At 42.9% G+C, this 6,341-nt stretch overlaps 1 long non-coding RNA gene across 1 annotated transcript; it reads left to right on the forward strand.

Moving 5' to 3' along the window:
* Positions 1-616: 616 nt before the first annotated feature.
* LOC115897723 lies at positions 617-5,913 on the forward strand. The gene is made up of 3 exons (XR_004057508.1): positions 617-711; positions 2,195-2,334; positions 5,597-5,913. It is a non-coding gene; the product is annotated as an uncharacterized LOC115897723 (long non-coding RNA).
* The last annotated feature ends 428 nt before the right edge of the window (positions 5,914-6,341 follow it).

Consider the following 6,341-nt stretch of genomic DNA (forward strand, 5'->3'; position numbering starts at 1 on the left):
TAAGCATCCCTGAGTACTTTAGGAATACCCAAGGATTTAAATTGACAATGATAAACCATCACTAATTACAGTCATTCTTAACTGATTCTTACCAAGGATCTCTTTATTCGATAACACTTGTTAACCTGGTTTCAACTACAGCATGTATTTAAGGAAGATTAAATTCAATTTAATTCAAATCTGCGCTTCCCGAGTTTCTAGAACATGTCAAGTAATGAGACCGATTACCCTGAAATATGCTGTTCTTCAAATCGGCCCTTCCCCATTGACTCAAAATGGTCAGATCTGAGTCTGCATCCAAAACTTGTAAACACAAAAATACAACTTTATAATACATTGTATTACAATTGCTAGGATATCCCAAAGCAAGGACCACAGTCACATCTTCGTCGCCCCAGCACCTAGCACAAGGCTCACCCCAGTACATGTTTTCAGAAATAATTTGCAAAGAGTCACAGAACCACACAACCTCAACAAAGGATCGTTCCAGAGTAAGAAAGGAGAGGAAGTCACGTGAGTTTTTGAAAACAGGACTCGCTTTCTGTCACTGCATGTTTCTGATAAGCAGATACTGACTTAAGATTTTTAGTTGCTTTATTTTACTCAAGTTTCAGGACACCCTTATGAGGAACATTCTCCCACGCACTTATTTCGTAAATGCAGGCAAAGGCAACAAGGCTGTTACCTGGGGAGGATCTGTCCAGAAACCACGTGAGTTTCCCCAACCAATGGGCTCCAAGCTTTCATGCAGGTCCAGCCCAGCTGAGCCTGAGTCCACACATCCTAGGGCCTTGGACCTTAGCAGTGGTTTTGGCCATTTCAGAAACTGAAAGACAGGAGAAGACTTACAGTGACCAACGATGAGGAAGAAGGGAGGGGCAGGTCAGGGAACGAGAGTAAAGAGGAAGATGGAACAGAGCTTTCTGTGAAACGCACCAAGGATTGCCTCACTTTTGTCTCCTTTGTGTCCTCAAAGCAATGTGGCCATGCAGAATGGCTGCCCTGAACAAACGCACATGAGTGCTGTTCACCACTAAAAAAAATGGCTTTCCTGTCATTGTGATTTTTCAGTGAATTAGCTGAGTAGTAATGAGTACACCAAGGTGTTTCACCCATTGTAGATAGTAACATTATTGTTGTTTAAAGTATTGTTCTTTACTTAGAATCAAGTAGATTTTGAAATGAGAACAGGAAAATGGAATCAGATTTTGCAAAGATTGCTTCAATAAAATGAAATTGGTAAAAGAACTACAACTTAAGAAAGCAGGTCACAATTTTTAGAAGACATAAAAATCTCCAGAGGAGAAAATTCTAATTTTTTTTTTTTCTTTTTTTGAGACAGGGTCTCACTGTGTTGTGCAGGTTGTAGGGCAGTGGTACAATCTCAGCTCACTTCAGACTCAAATGCCTGGGCTCAAGCGATCCTCCCACCTCAGCCTTCTGAGTAGCTAGGACTACAGGTGCTTGCCACCACACCTGGCTAATTTTTTAAATTCTTTGTTGAGACGGGGTCTCATTATGTTGCCCAGGCTGAAATTGAATTCCTGGCCTCAAACGATCCTCCCATCTCAGCCTCCCAAAGTGCTAGGATTACATGCATAAGCCACCATGCCCCACCCAAGAAAATTCTTAAAAACAGATTCCAGAGTCATATGCTCAGAGGTTAGACTAGTGTGAGGTCCAGACTTTGCATATCTCACCCCCAGTGCCCAAGCAGTTTATTCACTCATTAAACACCTACTACATGCCAAGAGGTATTCTAGATGCTGGGGATATGACAGGGCACAAAGCACTTAAAAAATCCCTGCATCAGAAATCTTCCATTCTAGATTAAGAAGACAGGCTGAAACTAGATAAACATATAAATAATGTGCCAGACAGTGATAAGGATTATGATAAGGAATAAAGCAGAGTTAGAATGAGGTATGATCCCTCTTTGAATCGGATGTTCTGGGAAGCTTCTTTAATAAGGTAACAAAACAGAGTCCTACACAGATTTCTAGGAGGAAAGCATTCCAGATAGAAGCAACACCAAGTGCAAAGACACTTGAAATTCTAGTGCAACTGACTTCAATTGATTAAAGAGCATTTGCTGTGTGCCGGATGCTTTACAGCGCTGATCTTATTTCAATGATACAGCAACTCTGCACCACTAATTATTATTACTTCCATTTTACGCACTGCTACATGGAAGATTTTGCCACAAGCCTAGCAAAGGGTGGACCTGTAGTTGATGGATGAACCTGGAGGTTGACAGCATTTCCGCAAGCCCAATGCTTTAAGGATTCCACTGTAGGGAACGGGTCTTCTGAAAGGCAGTAAATCTGCAGAGAGGTAAGTAAGCACTGATTTAACTCTCTGATAGCACATTAATGCAGCTGTCTAAAACGATATTGAGGAAGAGTTTTCGTTAATTATTTGGGTATGTGCAATGCAGTGTTAAAAGAATGTAAGAACTGTATACGTAGAATAAGCTTAACTATGTAACAAAAAATGGCACAAGAATATATAATGCAAGGGAAGTAAGTCAAAATATAAGCTATGTGGTTGTCAGTACTTCCAAAATACATCTCTCTCTCTTTTTTTTTTTTTTTTTTTTTTTTTGAGACAGAGTCTCGCTCTGTTGCCCAGGCTGGAGTGCAGTAGCACAGTCTCGGCTCACTGCAACCTCTGCCTCCCAGGTTCGCGCCATTCTCCTGCCTCAGCCTCCCGAATGGCTGGGACTACAGGCGCCCACCACCACGCCCGGTTAATTTTTTGTATTTTTAGTAGAGATGGGGTTTCACCGTGTTAGCCAGGATGGTCTCGATTTCCTGACCTTATGATCCACCTGCCTCAGCCTCCCAAAGTGCTGGGGTTACAGGCGTGAGCCACCGCCCCAGGCCCAAAATACATCTGTTATGATAAGCAAGTAGGTATTAATATTTCTTTATCAGGAAAAAATCATGAGAAATATTGCAAAAAGTGCATAGCCTTCTCCTTTATCAGCCCATGTCTGGAGCTGTGACCACAACCCCACCTGCAGGTATGAGTGGCCACCCCATTCATAGTAAGTCTTCCATGTCACACTCCCTTCCCACATATTTTCCTTAAGAGAAGCCCTGAGCAACACTCAGCCAATGGTCCCCAGAGCAAGGATCTGGCTGCTGCTCACCTGGCTGCCAAGGGAGGGAAAGAGCTTGTGCTGTCTCCACCCATCACGTGGGCTGGCCCATGGAGACACATTTTACAGGAGATACGCGAGTTCCACTTGCAAATCCTTCAGTTTCACTGCTATAAATTCTTCTTGCTCTTATTAATAAAATATAATAGTAATTCCTAGAATATTGGCCTATTATCCAAAGTCACAGAATGACAGAGCAATCAAAATCAGAATGAGTTATGGAGCCCAAGGATACAGTTGAAGATGAGGACAGGTAATTTCTGGCTTCCAAAGAAACACTAGAAACATTAGGCCCAGGCAACAAATCAAAGGAATAATATTCAAGCTAGTTGTTTAAATTGCTCGAAGAATAATAATAGGTTTATAAGGCAAATATAATATTTGAAAACCAGATATGAATGATATATCAGAGAAGTTAGGTGGACATTTGATGAGTTACAAACTGAGCCACATTGGTTGAATTTTCTATATTGTCTTTACTTCTCCTCCTGATGTATTTTTATCTTAATTTTGTTTAGTTTGAGTCTGTGGAGTTATAGGTTGGCAGTTCTAGATATAGTTTCTTTTTTTATCAGGCAAAAATGATGCTACACATTTAACCAGACCTGACTGGGCCATTTTGAGGATAAAAGTTTGATGTCTAGTCAGCCAATGCTTAAACAGTAACAATCAGCCAAGTTAGGCAAACACTGCACTCTAACATTAGAAGATCCCACAAAATGACTCAAAATATGAAAGGCGCAGTTAAGGGTCCGACACCTAAGATTATCCAATCTTAAACTGCAGCCTCAGTGGGAGAAAGGAGCCGTCTCACAGAAATGCCCACTGCAATCAATATCCACATTGTTATCGTCACCTTTCAGAGCGTCGTGAACAGAACATCACCCATACTGTAGAAACCATAGGGTGTTTTTGAGCCTAGACTACTGGGCAAAAAAAAACCCTGAAACTTCCCTGATATTTTGAGCCTAAGAGTAGGCCCAGATATCTCTTCGCTCTACCCCATCAGTGTTCCCGCCCCACACACCCCCCTACCACAATTCAGTAAGATTAGAATGAAAACTAGGAAATTCTAAATGCCTGAAAAACCAGCTGTGCTTCAAGGTACACTAAGTTGGTTATGAAAATTACTTCGTATCACATTCTCACTTGTGGCAAGTTGCAGGTGTACCAAGAAGGCAGGGGATAATACCAAATATTCTTCGTTTCTTTTTATTTTGTCCTTTATTTGGTTCTGGCAGAGTCAGCCCCTTTTAGGCACCTGCAAGTCCCACCTTCCCTGTGTCCTCTGCTCTCTCCTTTCCTATCCCTCTGCCCTCACCAAGTCTCAGCATCATCTCGCTGGTTGGGCCGAGAAGACCATCACTCCTGCTGCCCTCCTGGGAGGGCCCCTCTCAGCCCTTAGCATCTTCCCCTTCTTTCCTGTTTCCAAGAGGAAGCTTCTGTGAAACCACATGATGTTTTTCCTGGGAAACTACCTCTCCAAACACAATTTCAGTGCATTATGATGGCATGAGATTTTCTTCCTGCCTGAGGAAAGAGGTGAAGGAGATGGAGCTCCCACCGAGGACTGTGCCCCAGGATGATTGTGCTAGGAGAGGGAGTGGTCCCAACAGATTTCAGTGTCCTGTGCAGCCCGGGGTATTGTCTGTGGTTTTTCCAGGACCAGTAAGCAAGCCTAGGTAAAATTTCTGATAGGACCAGTCAGTCATCAGGGGAAAAGCTAAATGCAAAGAATCTCTCAAAATGAGCTATTAGGGCAAAAGAAGGACTCCAGCCTCCTGCAGTGGGGGCAGTCAGCCCCACAGTGAGCAGGGGCCGTGCTAACCCTGCCATCTATACCAAGAAGGGCATTGCTTTTCCCTCTTGTCTTCTCTCTAAGCAGAGGAGACTCAACTCCTATCAAAGCAATGCCCCCACATGCCTGTATTTTCTCAAAGAAGTCAGCTTTAGAAAAGCTCTGAGAAGTTCATGCTGATTTTGCAGTCTTACTCTGCATGTTTTCATATAAAAATAAAACTTAATAGTACTTACCAATTAAACTCTCCAGCGGGTTTCCAGAGCTGAGTAAGATGGAGCAAATACAGTCCCTTCTATCTCTCCCAGTGATCACAGCTAAAAAAAAAAACCCAGGAAGCATACAAGCAGCAATCATCAGAGGTGTCTAGAAAGAAAACCATGGCAAGCAGATGGAAAGGGAGACAATATTCGGAGAAACATGGAGATGACAATGAGTTTACCAGCTTTTCTTTCCTCTCACATCTCCCAGCTTAGACTCAGGACAGCCCAAATCCCAGAACTGCTCAGCAGGTATACGGGGAGAAGTGCCCAAGAGAAACCATCCCTCTATGGTCAGAAGATCAGGAAAGGGGCCCCTGAGGAATGGAGAGAGAAGGAAATCCACTGTTTTTCTTTCTCTGTCTCCTGCCCTAGGCAAACGTTCTAAGACTGCATTCCAATGACAGCAGCGGCAGCAGCAGCAGCAGCCACGAAGGCACCCGAAACTCCCAAAGAAAATCCTTTTTTCTAACCAGAGGGATGAAAAGGAAGGAGGGAATCCTGCTCCTTTATTTCTCTCTCTCTCTCTCTCTCTCCTCTTGCTGCTTTACTTAGAGCCACATCCAGACACAAGAAATGCACGACAGGCCTGGAAGGCAAACGCCTCACCTTTCTAGCCTGAGAATCAAGAAAAGGGGTCCCAGGGAGCTGAGGAATGTTGAAGAAGTCATGAAGAGGAAGGAGTTTGAGAAATGGACCACAAAAAAAATGTGTATGCTGTCCTGGGCCTATCACTGAACTATGCATGCATGGAGCTAACTTCAAACAACGTAACAATGGCTTTAAGAAATGAACTAAGTTGTAGATCATTGCCCAGGTCTAAAACTGGTCCCTGGAAGAAATACACAATCCATAGGTCAAAATAACACAGTAAATGTTTGAAGACTGACCTAACATAGGCAACAGAAGACAACTCAGGACTCAGAGCCTGAGCCTAACCAAGCAGATGCCTGCCAAAAGAAAAAACATCAACATTCTCCAGAGGATTTCAATGAGGGCCGGAGTCTCATAACATAATATTTTAAATGGCCAGGGCACAATCCAAAATTACACAGTATACAAATCAGGAAAAGATAACCACAGATGCCAACATTCAAAATATCCAATGTTGGAAATATCA

Source organism: Rhinopithecus roxellana, chromosome 5 (genome assembly GCF_007565055.1).
Source record: "Rhinopithecus roxellana isolate Shanxi Qingling chromosome 5, ASM756505v1, whole genome shotgun sequence".
Taxonomy (NCBI): domain Eukaryota; kingdom Metazoa; phylum Chordata; class Mammalia; order Primates; family Cercopithecidae; genus Rhinopithecus; species Rhinopithecus roxellana.